This window comes from Thamnophis elegans, chromosome 11, assembly GCF_009769535.1.
Source record: "Thamnophis elegans isolate rThaEle1 chromosome 11, rThaEle1.pri, whole genome shotgun sequence".
Taxonomy (NCBI): Eukaryota; Metazoa; Chordata; class Lepidosauria; order Squamata; family Colubridae; genus Thamnophis; species Thamnophis elegans.
Window position 1 is genome coordinate 53,661,243 of NC_045551.1, and position 17,777 is coordinate 53,679,019.

Genomic DNA, 17,777 nt, shown 5'->3' on the forward strand with positions numbered 1-17,777 from the left:
AATGGTTGAGCATAAATTTGGAGAAGACTCATTATTTTTTGTAGAATCTGACTGTTTTTCTTTTCCATTTAAAGTGGACGTTAATTTGAATTAAATAATTCAGACACATTTTACCAAATAAGCAATAATCTCACATCCACCTATTGTTATATAAATACAGAACTGGGTAAATACAGAACTGGTTTTGCTAGAACACATCTGAAAAATACAGCAGATTGAAGAGGAAAATACACAAACAAAACAACGGAAAGAGGGAATGGGAGAGGAGCAGAGGGAAAGATAGGAAGGAGAGGAGAAAAGAGAGGGAAAGAAGAAAGGGAAAAGGAGAGGAAGAAATGGAGGGGAAGTAACAGAAGGAGAGAGGGTAGGGAAGGGAAGAAGAGGGGAGGAGTGAGGGAGAGGAAGGGGAAATGAAGGAAAAGGAGAGGAGGAAAGAAATGAGAGAAGGGGAGAAGAAGGGAGGGAAGGAAGGAAGAATAAGTAGGATTGTTTTAAAATAAGATGGGTGTATGGGATGGTAGAAAAGCAATCTTGATTATATTGTTAATTGTTGGGAGAGAAAAATTGTTAGAAATGTTAAAAGATAATACACATTAATAATAATAGTTATGAGATTGTATATTTGTGAATGTATATATGAAAAATTTAAAAAAACTTTTTTCAAAAAAAATCTCACATCCACCGAGATATAATTTTCTACTTCTGTCTCTTTTTCTTTTTTATCCCTTTTCTCCTTGAAATGGAGTCATACTGAACAAGAGAATATATTGCTCTTTTGTAGCTGCATTTTAAAACCAAAACCCGCATCAATGCACAGCGCAAAGCCTATGGCAAAACACTTTCCCAGCAAAGTGGCACTTATTTATCTAATTTCATTGACTTGCTTTCGAACTGCTAGCTTGCAGGAACTGAGGCAAAATGACAGGCGGTCACTCCATCATGTGGTCCTGGGACTTGAAGCACTGGAGTGTAGATTTTCTTTGGCGTCTTTTAAGCTACTGAGCCACTGCACCTCTTCATAAAATGCCATAGTAGCATGGATATAGAGAAAAATAGGATGCTGACTGAGAAGTCTATGAGCAAATCTAAATAATACTTGCAATCAGACCCTCCATGACTGATTCAATCATTGTATCTATTAAGTATGATTTTAAAAGATGCAAGGATTGAAAGAGATGTTGAGATATATCATTAACTGCACTGTTACTCAATCTCTCATTCAAAGCAGTTTTGTGAGAAATGTTAGTAGCTGACCTGGTGACTAGGTTGAGAATGCCCAAAGGTAACTTCTGCCCAGGGTTGGGATTGAAAAAGTTTAGCAACTGATTGTCTTCCTGGTTGCTGTGTGGGTGTGGCCATGGGAGCATAGCCTAATCAACTTCCTGCACCATGGGGGGGGGATTTTTGCCCTCTCCAAGCTATGCACGGTTTCCTTAAGGCTCCAGAAGGGTGAAAACAGGCCTTCTGGACTTCTGGACTTCCGGTAGGCCCATTTTTCGCCCTCCCAGAGACTTTGTGTGGGCCTATACTTACCTGTAATTCAAAACGAGCCACGTGGACACTCCTGGGAGGGTTGGGGTGGGCGGAGTCAGTCCAGCCCTTGCAACTACCAGTTTGACAAACCAGATTAAAAATGACATCTGGCTCACCCAGTGGTGGGTTTCAATTTTTTTTAGAACCTCTTCTGTAGGTGTGGCCTGCTTTGTGGGAGTGGCTTGCCAGCCATGTGACTGGCTGGGAGTGGCTTGCTGTCCATGTGACCAGATGGGAGTGGCTTGCCAGCCATGTGACTGAGTGGGCGTGACCAACTTGTAAAATGTGATGAAACTCACTTAACAACATCTTGCTTAGCAACCAAAATGTTGGCTCAGAAACTCTGGCATTTGAAGCACATATGTCTTAAAGCTGTCACGTTACAAGACCCTTACATCCCTAACCCTTTAGAGAAAAAAAAGGCCAGGGGTGTTCAAACTTGATAGCTTTAAGACTTGTGGACTTCAACTCCCAGAATTCCTCCTCCAGTCATGTTGGCTCAGGAACTCTGGCATTGAAGTGTGCAAGTCTTAAAGCTGTCAAGTTACAATACCCTTGCAATGATCCATCTGCCTACATATTTTCTGAATAATATGCAGTAGCTCTCTCCAACTTCATGACCTTCAGAAATATTAGAATTTCAGCTCCCATAATCTCTAGTCAGTAGTCTTGGAGTCTTCATATGAAAAAAATTTCTGCTGTATACTGAACTTTTCATAAAAAAGAAAGAGATATATTTCACTTAAGGGTATTGACAAAAGTATTCTCATGAAGCTGGAATATTAATGAACTCAGTAATAGAAGAATATCAAGTGATGGAAGTCAATGGAAGGAAAAACGGCACTGCCTGATTCTTGACCTCATTGTATAATTAACATGAACTACATGTTTGTATGATTTGCCTGACAACATCATTTTGACATCATCATGGCTTCAGAGGCCAGTGTGTTCCACTTCAGGTCTTCTTGAATCATAATTCTCTCTCTCAGAAGGAAATTGTTACTATTGTTCTGATCAAGGCTTCCCAAGAGCATGAAGCAAACTCCTCGTCCCGACAAAAACCTCTTTTATTAATTGACTGTGAATTCTGCTCATTCACATCCAGCAAAGTCTTTCAAAGGAGGATTTATAGTCACAGACCTTATCTGGCTTGGAGAGCTGACAGGCCGATATCTGCAAAACCTGGCAAGGAGTCTCAGAGAATCGCAAACCAATTAAGCGAACTAAGCGAACTCTCCTGCAAACTCCACTCCCCTTTCGCTCCACTTTTATTTCCTCTGGGAGGGCCATTCATCATCCACCTGTGACCTTGCTCCCAAGTTGACCCCTGTTCTTTAGTTGTTCCCTTCATCTGGCAACTCTGCGCATGTGCACACTGGGAACAGGCTCCAGCTATTCATCTGCCTCACTGATGTCTGACTTTGAAGGCAGCTGATAACGGCTCTGGCCCCCTCTCTGCCTCTGACACAGAGCCTTAATCAGAGCCTTCCCCAGACTCCAGGACTGGTCCATGTTCCTCCCCAACCTCCTCACTGTCAAAAAATCTGCTGCTAGCTCATTTGGCCCTAAGTTACAACATCTAAAGCAGGCTTCTCAAACTGGTGGCCCACAGACTAGATGTGTCACACATAGGCCATGCCCACCCCGGTTCCTCAAAGGCAAAAAACTTCATGATACATCATGATACGTCATGTGACGCAATCAAGTTTGACACCCGTGATCTAAAGGAAAGCTTTGAAGCTAAAAGTGAAGCATTTTCTACACAGCTGAAACCTCAATGCTATTTTCCCTGGATTTTATTTTTTGACATATTGTTCTTTAAAAAGGTAAAGGGAAAAAAATATTTTTTTTCTGAAAAGTTATTTATTTCCCAGAACCTGCAGATGATCAAAGGAATAAAAAAACCCACATCATGTTTTGCTTATCTTTGATTCCCCTGACTAGCTTTATTTCTTTAGGACATTAATAACACTGTTGTCATTATTTGATTGAAGGCGATATGGACTCTCTTGTATGAACTCCAGAAGGTGATAGAAAGGACGATTCAGAAAAAAAAATCAATGAGATATTTTTCAAGCTATCATAGCTAGGTACAAGCTAGGGTATGAAATATCACCAAGTGTTCCATAAATAAAAAGCAGCACAAACTATATATTATATGATGGAAGTCAATCACACAAGATACTGTATATAAACCTGAGATGACAACTGCAAAGCTAACAGATGCTGATCACCTATATTCAGCCTTAATAAAACACAAACAAGTTCAAAATCCACTGCTTTTCCATCAGCTGCTGCTTTTTTTAATCAGCTTTCTAGATGTAATGGATTAACAAAAATGCACCTGCAATGGAACTGCATAAGCTACACTTCTAGGCATAGGGCAAGTTGATAAAATTAGTTCTATGTCTGTTCATTAGCTGCAATTATACTAATTATCTTAAAAATCACTCTGAAGAGGAAAATACACAACACTGTCATAATCACCATAGCCTATGCAGAAGCAGCCAAAAAAGCCAATGCAATCCTAGGCTGCATTAACAGAGGCATAGAATCAAGATCACATGATGTGTTAGTAGCAATAGCAATAGCAGTTAGACTTATATACCACTTCATAGGGCGTTCAGCCCTCTCTACGCAGTTTACAGAGTCAGCATATTGCCCCCAACAATCCAGGTCCTCGTTTTACCCACCTTGGAAGGATGGAAGGCTGAGTCAACCCTGAGCTGGTGAGATTTGAACAGCCGAACTGCCGAACTAGCAGTCAGCTGAAGTAGCCTGCAGTACTGCACTCTAACCACTGCGCCACCTCGGCTCATTCAACCATTTTATAAAACCTTGGTAAGACCACTCTTCGGAGACTCCATCCAATTTTGATCATCATGATATAAAAAAGATGTTGAGACTCTGGAAAAAAACAGAGAAGAGCAACAAGGATGATTAAGAGGCTGGAGGCTAAATATATGAAGAATAGTTGCAAGAATCGGGTATGTCAAGTCCAGAGAAAAGGACTAGGAGTCTTCCAGGTAATAGAGATGAGGGAAACAAACTACTGTCCATAGCACTAGAAGGCAAGACAAGAAACAATGGATGGAAACTATTCAAGGAAAGAAGCAACTTAGAAATAAGGAGAAATTTCCCAACACTGAGAACAATCAACCAGTGGAACAACTTGCCTTTAGAAGTTGTGGGTGCTCTAACACTGGAGGCTTTCAAGAAGAGACTGGACAGCCACTGGTCCAAAGGATTGGATTAGATTATCTCCAAGGTCCCTTCTAACTCTGTTATTCTATGTTCTATGTTTTCTAAGAAGAATCATGGAGAATCCTGGCTTCTGTTAAATTAAAAGAACAGAGCAGCATGGAACATCATCAGCACTGTCTGAAGATGTCTCCATGGTCATGTGGCCGGCATGACTAAGCGCCGAAGGAACGCTGTTACCTTCCCACCAAAGGTGGTTTCTATTCTGACCCCCAGGCCTGTGAATAAACCAGAACACAGACTTGGTTGTTTGCCACTGTTCAATTACTGAGATAATGAATCCTTTTGCTGGGGACCCAGGTAACTCACGTCCAATAGAGTATCTCGACAGCAACCCAGATAGTTTAAACGAAGCAACGCAGATGGTCCCAAATGAACAGACACGACTAGAATACACAGATAGATTTTCTTAACTAATAATTCGAATGGTTGTTTCCTGCAAATGTCCCCTCCCAATGCCTCACCTATAATCTCTCTTGGGAGGAGTCAATCAACAACCACCTGTGCTTAATCATCTTCTGTGAGTCTGCCTACGGAGTTGCTGCTTCCGTTTCTCAGCCCTTCTCAATCTAGAATCAGGGACAAACTGCCTTTGATCCTCCCCATTGCTCCACAACTCAGGTGCCTCCTGGTGGCCAACCAGCCTCTCTGGTCCCTGCACTGAGTCTGAACCCTGCCCAGGGTCCTCCACATCGTCCAGGGCAGACTCATATGGTTCCTCACTATCCGAGTCCATCAGCAGCTCATCCGGATCCTGCTGGGCTACAATAGATGTCAGCTTCTGCTTTGCTACTGCTTCAGCTGTCATGAAACGGGGAGGGAGGGTTCGGTATTTGGGAAGGGTTATTCGATGTGCTGGAGGAATGTTCTAGTATATACTGGATGGTTGGACTACGCATGTGTGGGTGTTTCCCGCCTGGACCAACGGCCCCGACATTCCATCTTCGTGATGCCTTTTGAAGTTATCTCACACCTGACACTTTTTTTTTTTTTTTTTTTTCGTAGGAAATATATTTTATTCAATTTTCACATTCCATTTGCAATCATTTATATACAGGGTATTTACTATAAGAAAAGAAAAAAAAAAAGAAAAAGGGAATAAAACGAACAAGTAAAAAAGAAACACAACTCATCATTCACAACCCCACCTAACCCTTGCGTCCTCCATACACCCCATCTACCCCCTCCAACTTTCCTTTCTCCCTCTAACACTCCCCTCCTACTTCCCTTTCCCCTCAAGCCTTCCTTCTCCCCTTACTCCCCAGACACCCTCCTTACATTCCCCTTACTCCTTACATTCCCCTTACTCCTTCCTTACTCCTCCCTCTTCCTTCCCTCTACCTCCCTCCTTGGTGTATGCCTTTATTCGAGTGTTGTTTGATCTAATAAAAGTAAAGTAAACCAAGGAAAATAATAATAATAATAATAATAATAAGAAAAAAAAAAGAACCACCGTATATAAATACATTCTTGTTCTTATTAAAACTATATTAACACCCCCCACCCCACCCCCCACAATCCCCATCCCTAATCCTCCCGACTTCCCAGGGTCCACACCTGGCACTACCTTCTATCTAAGATATCTTGTATACATATGGATTAAAAAATAAAAGTAATATATCAAAAAAAAAAAAAAAAAAAAAAAAGAAAAGCAGAGAAAGAAAAAAAAAAGGAAAGAAAGAAAAGAGAAAAGAGAAAAAAGAAAAAAAGAAACCACTCTTTGTGTTGATCTCAGCCCCCCATCTTTATCTATGCTTAAATAGTATAAATCATTCTATCTATATTTTATTCTCATCTCTTACTTCTTTGCTATTTACCCCAACCTTCTGTAGACTCTCCCGTTCCCTTCCTAAACCTCATGATCCCTTCCAGTAAGATTTAAGCAGCGTAGTTTATGCCATATATTCAAATATGACTTTACAGACAAGTAATCAAACTTTCCCATCTAGTAAAATTTAAACAACGTAAATGATCTTTCTTTACCCCTTTTTCAAACAGTAATTCAAAATAATCTAACCCGATTTCCCCTTCTTAGTAAAGTTAAGCAGCGTAGATCAGATATTACTTTACACAGGAATCAATTTCTGTAATTCCAACCGACTTCCCCTTCTAATAGAATTTAAATAACTTAGTTCATTCCACATGTATTTTACCCTCATCCCCCACTTGTCTGATATTTACCACTATCAAATTTATACTACCATTTGTTAAAAATATAACTCAGAGCGATTTGTAGCATGAATCCTTCCACATATTCCAATAATACTTTCAGCAAAATTCAGTTAACCTTCTATTTTAAGGTAGTCGCTTCTAACAAAATTTAAACAACATAAATCATTCCACATTCTTTTTACAGTTATCTTAAGATAATCCCAAGCGGCTTCCTGTTCTAATAAGCTTTAAACAACGTAAATTTTGCCCTCATCCCTTGCTTGTCTAATATTTATCACAAATAACGTAGTACTACCATTTGTTTAAAATATAACTCAGAGCGATTTGTAGCATGAATCATTCCACATATTCCAATAATACTTTCAGCAAGATTCAGTTAACCTTCTATTTTAAGGTAGTCACTTCTAACAAAGTTTAAACAACATAAATCATTCCACATTCTTTTTACAGTTATCTTAAGATAATCCCAAGCGGCTTCCTGTTCTAATAAGCTTTAAACAACGTAAATTTTGCCCTCATCCCTTGCTTGTCTGATATTTACCACAAATAACGTAGTTCATTCCACCTGCATTTTACCCTCATCTCTTGCTTGTCTAATATTTACCACTATCAAATTTATACTAGCGTTTATTTGAAAAATAACTCAGAACTATTACAACCAACTTTCCCTTCAAATAAAAGTTAAATAGCATGGGTCATATTCAAATAATGCTTTCAGCAAGAGTCAGTTAACCTTCTATTTTAAAATAGTCCCATCTAACAAAGTTTAAACAACATAAATCATTCCGCATTCTTTTAACCACTATCAGATTTATGCTAACGTTACTTTAGAATCTAGCTCAAAGTAGTTTCACCCAGCTTTCCCTTCTGATAAAAATTAGTCCACTTTTTCTACCGGAGAGAGGTCTCAAACCCCCATTCAGTCCTCAACTTTAGGAAGTCTTTTGAAGTATCTAAATTCTCAATCTGCGTTCTTCTGCTTCTCCGAGGGAGGAGGGGCTACCCCCTCCATCTTGCAGCCGCATGGCCAGCCGTTTGCTTTCTCCTTCCGCTTGTCTCTCCTCTCTTCCAAGCGCGTCAGGAAGTCCCGCCTTCAGAATCCTACAATAGAAATCTTGAGCCTCCGAAACAGAGTTAAGACGAAATCTTTGATTCTCAAATGTAACCGTGATGCCGGCAGGGGCCTCCCATCTGTATCGAATCTGTTGACTCCTAAGCTCTTTAGTTAAAAAGGCGTAGTCCCTTCTTGCTCTCAACATTTGGAAAGGTATATCTTTGAAGACAATCACGTCCTGGTCATCAACTCGGAGACTGTTATTATGAAACTTTTGCACAATCGCGTTTCTAGATTCTTTTGTAGAGAAATGTATAATTATGTCCCTCGGGAGCTGTCGCTGTTCCGCTATCAATGAGTTCTGGCGATAGATTTTCCGAATCTGCCAATCAAGGTTAAGTCCCGGGCTTCCCAGCGCATGGCTGAAGGCTTCAACAAATGTCTGTTTCAAATTCTCTTGCTCCTTTTCACGGAATCCTCTGACTCTTATTGAAAATGCCTTCCTATCAAAATTTAGCGTCATAAGCTGTTCTTCGTTATTTCTAATTTTTTCTTGTAAAATTTGAATATTGGTAGTCAAATCAAAATTAGCCTTCTCCAGACTTTCCAATCTGTTCTCTATTTCAGCAGAGTAATCTGACAGGGCAGACACGGCTGCAAACGTATTCGCCTTCATTTGATTAACTTTAGATTTTAGATCCTCATAAAGTTGCAATACAAATTCCTTAAGTTCTTGCTTAAGGGCATTAAATATTTTAAAGAGATATTCCTGTGTTAAAACTTCTCCAGTAGAGGGCGTAGGAGACAAAGGCTGTGTTTCCAAAAAAGATTGTTTAAATTCTTTAGACACATTTGTAGCAAGACGTTTCTTTGATCTGGGTGCCATAATAGATAAACAAGTAAGCAGTGCTTCGCTCCTCTCTATTTCCAAAGAAAAAGAGTTTATTTTGTTAAGGAGCGGTCTGCAGGAAGATAAGCCCGGCTAAGTACATCCAGTAATCATCCACGGAGAGAAATCGCCATTTTAAAGTCTATTTAAACAAAGAAGTCTTTAAGGCAAATGGTGCTGGTATTTAAGATAGTAATAAAAGCATAAATCTCACAGGGGTGGTACCCTCCCGTATCAACTCTAGCTTGAAAAAAACTTTGTTTTGTCCTGGGGGGGGCTAGCCTGTCTGGGGCTGCCAAAAAAAAAAAAAAAAGGCAGCTGAGAAGGAACTGGCCGGAGATAAAGGCTCCGCTTCGGCTGGATCTAATCTCTTCCACAGCCAAAAAAAAAAAAAAGGCTGTGGCTTACGAATAGACCCTAACCTACGGAGCTACCCTCCCTGCCCCTTTCTTAGCCAAAAAGGGGTGCTATCTATGATCTTATTTAGATATACAGACCAGATCTCTGAGGAGCTCGGTGGAGCCCTCCTCGGCAACAGGCCACGCCCACAGGAAGTCACACCTGACACTTGAAGGACTTATGATTGGCCTGAGGCTATGATCCCAAGGGGTGGGGAATGGACTATTCTATATATCCATTGCTTTCGCGCCTAATTAAACAGACTTCGCTTCGCAACTGCTCGCTAACCATTTGTAATTAGTAAAAGTACGTTTGATTTCCAACACATGGAATCTCTTGGTCTTTCTTTCCTAATTATATAATGGAGGGATGCTGACAAGAAGCGAAGTCTCTCAAAACCCTTTCCAGGAGACCTACATCTACCGTGAAGGGAGAAAATGTCTTCGCCGGTCAGAGAAGACGAGGAGGCTGCTTGTGATGTGAATCCCAGTGAGGCCGGCCCCCCAGAACTTTCGCTTCACGAGGCCGGACCTCCCGACCTCTCGCTTCATGAAGATTTGTTTCAACTGCAGATATCAAGCCAGCCTGACCCCCCCCCCCACGATGGTCCACTTCGGTAGGACAAAGAGAGGAAGGGGCAAGCTGGGATGCAGGGGTTACTCGAAGGCAACCCCGACAACGACCGCTGGAGACGGGAGCTGTCAGAAAACCCCAGAGGAGAGATTTGCCTGATTACGGGGAACAAAGGTACTTTGGGGAAAGAGGTGGGGAAGATGAGGAAGACTGGAGGGGCTGGGAGCGAGAGTACCCACGCGCTGTTTCACACACCCCCTCGGACTGCTTCACCCCCTGCGGCTGGGGGTTTTGCCGGACCTGGGGCCCCACCTCCCCGAAGGCACAGAATGGGCAAAATCCCCCCCCTGCCTGTGAGATACAATGGAGATTCTGCCAGCCTGGCCTCTTTTATTATGCAAGTCTTCAATTACATGGAAATCTATGGCCGTGATTTTGAGACAGACACCATGAGGGTGAGGATGATTCTCCTATCCTTGGACGGCGAAGCGGCTGCCTGGTCCACTGCATTGCATATGTCTGCTTCCCCCCTCCTGAGGAATTTCAATCAGTTTATGGAGGCTTTCAAGCGACGCTTTGATGACCCCTTGACTGAGAAGCGAAGCAAATTGAAATTTATAACCCTCGAGCAGGACGATAGGCCTGTAGCCCAATATATCCAGGACTTTCAGCGCCTTTCCCAATTCATGAGAGGGTGGGGCGAGGAAGCCCTTTTGGACAAATTTGCTTTGGGCTTAGTTGAAGACATTTATCAGCAGTGTGTCAATCGCAATCCGCCCAGACATTTGACCACTTGGTTTGAACACGCAGCTGACGTTGAACTCGACTTAAACAGGTTTCGGTGTGCCAAGGAGGAAAGAAAAAAAAAAGAATGAGAGAGCTGCAAAAAGCACCCCCCTTCCAGGCCGCAAAGCCCAGTTCAGAGGGAGGGGCGAGGGGAGAGGAGCCCCCTCAGTGAATTCCAGACCCGTGACATGCTTCCGTTGCGGAAAATTGGGGCACCGTGCCCCCGACTGCCGTGCTAAATTGCCCACCACCGCCCAACCCCCACCCAAGCGGGAGGAGAAGTCTGGCAGAGCCTCCGACAAGAGGAAGAAAGAAGCTGCCTTCGCTGTGCACGGCCAGGCCTTGGAGGGAGACGCAGACGCAGCCGCCCACTCCTCCTCTTCTGAGGACTCCGATGACGAAACATCGCCTCACTGGGTGAGTTCAAACAAAGGCCCCCTGCTAATCCCCATAGAGTTAAAAGTTCCCCCTGAGGGGCAAGCAGCGCCCTTTCACGCCTTGCTCGATTCGGGTTGCTCCCGGTCCATGATCAACCCGGCGATGGTGGAGAAATTGGGTCTCAAATTGCGTACTTTGAAAACCCCCATTGTGTTTTGCCAGATTGATGGATCCATTGCGGGGGGGGGGGCGCCCATTTTTTTACGGAGCCCTTGGAAATGAAGATGGGTTCCCACACTGAACTAATTTCTTTTGTAGTTGCACCTGGCATGGACAGGCCGCTGATTTTAGGCCTCCCTTGGCTCCGGAAGTGGAACCCTCACATAAATTGGCGAACAGGCCACTTGCGCATTCGCACAAAGGAGCCTCCGGAGGGGGAGGGCACTCCTGGACAAACTATGACTGACACTCCTGAAGTGTCCGCTAGAGGGCAGGAGAGGATTGATGGAGAGGAAAAAATTCCTAAAGAGTATTGGGACCTTAAGGAGGTTTTCAGTGAAAAATCTTCCGACAAACTGCCACCCAACAGGCCTACTGACTGCTCCATTGACATCTTACCTGGGGTTAAGCTACCAAAACCCCAAATATACTCCATGTCACCCAGGGAGATGGAGGAAATGTGGACTTTCATTGATAAAAATTTGGAACGTGGATTCATTGAACCTGCTCGCCCCAAAGTGGCTGCCCCAGTGCTTTGCCGTGAAAAGAAGGATGGCTCTCTTAGATTATGTGTTAATTTTAAAAACTTGAACGGGATTTCGGCTCAGAATGTCTACCCACTTCCGTTGATGAAGGACATGTTGGCCCATTTGGGGAAGGGACGCATTTTTACTAAATTGGACCTCAGGGAAGCTTATTATAGGGTCCGCATAAAGGAGGGAGACGAATGGAAGACTGCTTTCAACTGCCCTCTTGGTTGCTTCCAGTTCCGGGTCATGCCTTTTGGCCTGCAGGGGGGCCCTGCAGTCTTCATGCAATTAATCAATGAGATCTTGCATGACCACCTCTACAAAGGAGTTATTGTATATTTGGACAATATCCTTATCTATACTCGCACTTATGACCAACACGTCGCTCTTGTGCGCACTGTTTTGAAAAAACTCCGAGCCGCTGATCTTTATGCCAAATTGTCTAAGTGTGAATTTCACCAAACTAAAATTGACTACCTTGGATATCGCATCTCTCCTGCCGGCATTGAGATGGACCCTGAGAAGGTGAGAGCGGTCACTGAATGGGACGCGCCCAAAACTCGTAAACAGTTACAAAAAATTTTGGGTTTTGCTAATTTCTACCGTCAATTCATTCCTTCTTTTGCTAAAATTGCGCTTCCTATAACTAATTTGCTCAAATCCAAGGGGGAGCCTAAACCTAAGCCTAACAAGCCTCTGGACTGGACCATGGAATGCCAGGCAGCTTTCGAAAAGCTTAAGCGTCTGTTTGCCGCTGAACCGGTGCTAAAGCATCCTGACCTGGACAGGCCTTTCGTCGTCCAGGCTGACGCCAGCGACATCGCCATTGGGGCCGTCTTGTTGCAAGCCAACGACCAAGGTAACCTACAACCTTGCGTGTACACCTCCCGGAAACTCACAGACACAGAGAGACATTGGGCAGTTTGGGAGAAAGAGGCTTTCGTGGTCCGTTGGGCCCTGACCACGTGGCGCCATTTCCTGGAGGGCGCTAAGCACCCGTTTGAGGTGTGGACTGACCACAAGAATTTGGAAGCTTTGAGAACGCCACGCCGTCTCTCCCCCAAACAAATGTGGTGGGCCCAATATTTCAACCGTTTTAATTTCACACTTAAATATATCCCGGGTGGAAAGAATTTCATGGCAGATGCCTTGTCCAGACTGCCTCAATATAATTGCTCTAAACTGAGCATCGTCCAACCGCTTCTAGCGGCTCCAGTGGTCATGCGCCAACAGGCCCGCGGGAAAAAGGATGTGCCTCAAGATCTTCTTTCTGACCTCAAGCTGGCGCTTCCTCAAGACGACTGGTTCCTGAACCATTGGGACAAGTGCACTATGAGGGATGATCTGCCGTGGATCGGCGCCAAATTGTACATCCCCGCCTCCCTATGCCTGGTGGTCCTTTGTCGCGCACATGACTCCAGATTGGCGGGTCATTTTGGATTCGTGAAAACTTTGCATCTAGTGAAGAGGCAATTCTGGTGGCCCTCTTTAAAGAAGGACGTTGAACTTTATGTGGCCAGTTGCAGGGTTTGTGCGACCGCTAAACGGCCACCGGGGAAACCGCAAGGGCTGCTCCAGTCTGTCGCTCGCCCGGTTGCCCCTTGGAAGGAGATTTCTATGGACTTTATTGTTGACCTCCCCGAAAGCCGGGGGCACACTGTCATCTGGGTTGTCACAGACTTGTTTTCCAAGCAAGTTCATTTCGTGCCTTGCCACAAAATTCCTTCCGCTAAGGCGCTGGCTAAACTCTTCATTTCCCACATTTACCGCTTGCACGGAGTGCCCGATCGCATCATCTCCGATCGAGGTGTCCAATTCACATCGGTTTTATGGAAAGAATTTCTCAAACGTATTGGCTCCGCCCAGGGCCTTAGCTCCGCCTACCATCCTCAGACTAATGGCGGCTGTGAACGGACTAATTCTGTTCTTGAACAATATTTACGTTGTTTCATCAATTATCAACAGGATGATTGGGTAGACTTGTTACCACACGCTGAGGTGGCCTACAACAACTTGGTCCATTCCAGCACGGGTTTCACCCCTTTCCGAGTCGTTTACGGTCAAGATTTTGTTCCTATTCCTGAATTGCCTCAGGACCAGCCGCAAGTTCCGTCAGTCGCGGACTGGAGTGAGCGTCTCAGTCGTGTTTGGCCATTGACCCTCTCCACTTTGGACGCTGCACATCGGGCCCATAAGAAACAGGCGGATAAGAAACGCTCTCAGCCCTATGAATATCAGACTGGTGATTTGGTTTATTTGTCGACAAAGTTCCTGCACACGACGCAGAGGTCAAAGAAGTTGGGACCCAAATATGTGGGGCCGTTCCCCATAGTAAAGGTCATCAATCCGGTCTCTGTTCGTTTACAATTGCCCAAACACCTCAACCGGGTCCACCCGGTGTTCCACATTAACCTCATAAAACCTGTTCGTGTTTCCCACTTGCGTCCCCCTGATGACCCTCCGCCTCCTCCTTTGCTCGTCGATGGGGAACGTCACTTTGAAGTTCGTGAAATTCTTGACTCCCGCAAGCACCGTAATCGCATCCAATACCTGGTGGCTTGGAAGCATTTTCCTCCCTCCCACACGGAATGGGTTGATAAAGCCCATGTTTGTGCTCCCAGGCTGCTTCGGAAGTTTTGTGCTGCATACCCTGACAAGCCTTAACTTTCTCTCACCCCCTCCCTTCTTCTTTTTCTGTTTTGTTGTTTGTCTGTTCGTTTTTTTTTTTTATAGGCCTGACAGCCTTTTTCCGGGGGACGGCCGCATGTCAGCTTCTGCTTTGCTACTGCTTCAGCTGTCATGAAATGGGGAGGGAGGGTTCGGTATTTGGGAATGGGTTATTCGATGTGCTGGAGGAATGTTCTAGTATATTCTGGATGGTTGGACTACGCATGCGTGGGTGTTTCCCGCCTGGACCAACGGTCCCGACATTCCATCTTCGTGATGCCTTTTGAAGTTATCTCACACCTGACACTTGAAAGACTTATGATTGGCCTGAGGCTATGATCCCAAGGGGTGGGGAATGGACTATTCTATATATCCATTGCTTTCGCGCCTAATTAAACAGACTTCGCTTCGCAACTGCTCGCTAACCATTTGTAATTAGTAAAAGTACGTTTGATTTCCAACACATGGAATCTCTTGGTCTTTCTTTCCTAATTATATAATGGAGGGATGCTGACAATAGGTTTCTATTTTTTTATTTGCATTTTTACATGCTTTCAAACTGCTAGGTTGGCAGAAGCTGGGACAAGTAATTGGAGCTCACTCCATTACGTGGTGTTAAGGATTCGAACAGCCAAACTGCCGACCTTTCTGATTGACAAGCTCAGAGTCTTAGCCTCTGAGCCACCACATCCCTTCCATTTTATTAGAGATGTCATATTGGCACATCTGGGAAAACCCAAATCTGAAAGTTTCTGGGTTTTCCCCACCCAAAAGAAAGTTTAAGTCCCTGCCCAGCATCCACATGTCCATCACATGGTCCAATCAAACACCCTCCCAACTGGAGATGCCTCCAAGTCACGCCACTCCAGGTGCAGGGCAAGATGTCCTTGACTCTCTGAGAAAGGAATGTTATTTTGAACCCTGACACCAGAATCGATAGACCAAGAGACCTGCAGCAGAATTATAATTTAGTATTTAAATGATAGGGAGATAGTTATTATTCATGGAGAAATTCACTGAAAAGTTAAGAGTGATGTATGTATCTGGGACAGTGGTGGGTTCTAGATCTCTAGTACGCTACAACGTGGCCGGATGTCCATTATGTGCACATGCACTGCATGCACTTACGCACTCACCACCTTTGATTCTCCAGCTGCTCAGCAGAGCATCACACAGTTGCCGTACACTCCGTGCACATGAGCAAATGCCCCAGTCGGCTCAAATAGTGGTAAGGAGAGTGGGTGGGCAGGTGGGCCCTCCAGAGTACCGTACCATACTGGAACAGTACCTGATGCTCCCAGCAGGCACCATTACACCCGTACCAGGGCATACTGGGTGCAACCCACCACTGATCTGGGATTTTTGCACATGCTCCTGTTTACTGGCTATTGGCTATAACAGACAAGAGTGAAATAGATAGAATCTATTGACATGTAATAAAGGCAGATAAAAAGGGTGACTCTTAGAGATACACTTAGAAGCCTAAAAGTTTTATATATATATTCTTTTAAATTCCCTCATTTTCATATCCTGACTGTTGGCCATGGTGTACCGCGGGCAAGGCCAGAAGGAGGTGCAGAAAGTGAGGGTACAGCCTATCAACCTCATTTTTCGCTGTCCACAAAATAGATCCCGGATTCAAGTTTGGCTACATGAACAAGTAAACATGTAGATAGAAGGCTGTATCATTGGTTTGATGAATATATGAATTTAGTTCTGGATGATGCTGAGGAAATCCACTCTAAAACAAAATCAAAAAACAGCTGGGTTAAATCATGTTAAAAGGAGACAATATTACTCCTCTGCAAAGTGTTTACAACTAGAAAAAAACTAGTTGGAATATTTCTGTTGCAATATTAATGTTTAATCTTGTTTTTAAAAAACGTGCTAGCTAAATGATATCATTTAAGATTTGGTATCTGAGGCAAGAATGAAGACAGCAACTTAGTTCATGCTTCTGTAATTTTCAATAACTTTTTTACACTGGCGTGTAACTTTTTTTTTTTATAAACAAATGTTTTTGTTCATTAAAAAATCTTCCTTAATATATTGCCAGAATGCTGTTAACTTTAAGACATTTAAATAATTTGACAAAGTATCCACAATATTCTAATGAGCAAGCTAGCTACTTAAATGTAACATAATTCACTGGATATATAGCTGGATCAAAACACATGTAAAGATAATTTTTATGACCCTGCAAATAGCACCCAATTATTTAGGATAGCATACAATACTGAAGATAAAAATCAGATTCAAATTGTGTGAATCTTATCAAGGTGCATGACAGGTAGCAAAATAGGCAGAAGATTGGGTAATGCATTTATCAACAACTATTCCTCCCAAACATTTTTTAGTTTTTCATTCCCATCTCCGCTAATCTCTGCAAATAGTAAAAACATTTCACAGAATTACTTTCAATTTGGGTCAGGAAACTAAGTAATTGTATGCAGCGAGAAAGAGGTGCTGAAAGCTGAGGTAATTTATACCAGCTGTATTTTAAAAATATACTATGGATTTTTTTAACAGAACAAAAAGACATTTTTAATAAAAAAAGTAAGAAAATAAGAACAATACATAGGTTAAAAAAACAGACAGTATATACAGTGATGGGATTAAAAAAAAATTACTACTGATTCTGTGAGTGTGGCTTGGTAGGTGTGGCGTGGCTTGGTGGGCGTGGTTTGGTGGGCATGGCAAGGGAAGGATATTGTAAAATCTCCCTTCCCTCCCCACTTTAGGGTAAGGTTATTGCAAAATCCCCATTCCCTCCTGATCAGCTGGGACTCAGGAGGCAGAGAATAGATGGGGGTGAGGCCAGTCAGAGGTGGTATTTACTGGTTCTGTGAGCCACTCAAAATTTCTGCTACCAGTTCCCCAGAACTGGTCAGAACCTGCTGAATATCACCTCTGAGTATATAACCTCTTCTGCTAAGATGGTGTTCTTGAAAGTTTAAAAACTCAGGGAAGATTATGTGAGTTTTCTGCTTGATCAATCTCATTTGAATGCTCTACAGCATGATTGTCAAATTTGTGGGCCATAAGCCGGATGCATCATGCACCAGCCACGCCCACATCTGGTTTAGCAAATGGGGGAAAGTCCTGTTACGTCACGTGACACCACCAACATGCCACAAGTTTGATACCCCAGTAACGATTTTTTTCTGTTTTAATTTGTTTCAGCAAGTCATTAAAGTAAGATAATTGTTAGATATTATTTAAAACTGAAGTTACTTTGGAGTTGCCCTTACTTGAAATTGTTTTTGCAGCATTCTTCAAATGATGCAGAAATCATTTCTTTCTTTTGGAGGATAGG

General features: G+C 43.3%; 1 pseudogene; it reads left to right on the forward strand.

Annotated features, from left to right (window-relative positions):
- The first annotated feature begins 16,004 nt into the window (after window positions 1-16,004).
- On the forward strand, window positions 16,005-16,284 carry LOC116515092 (annotated as a pseudogene).
- Window positions 16,285-17,777: the final 1,493 nt, after the last annotated feature.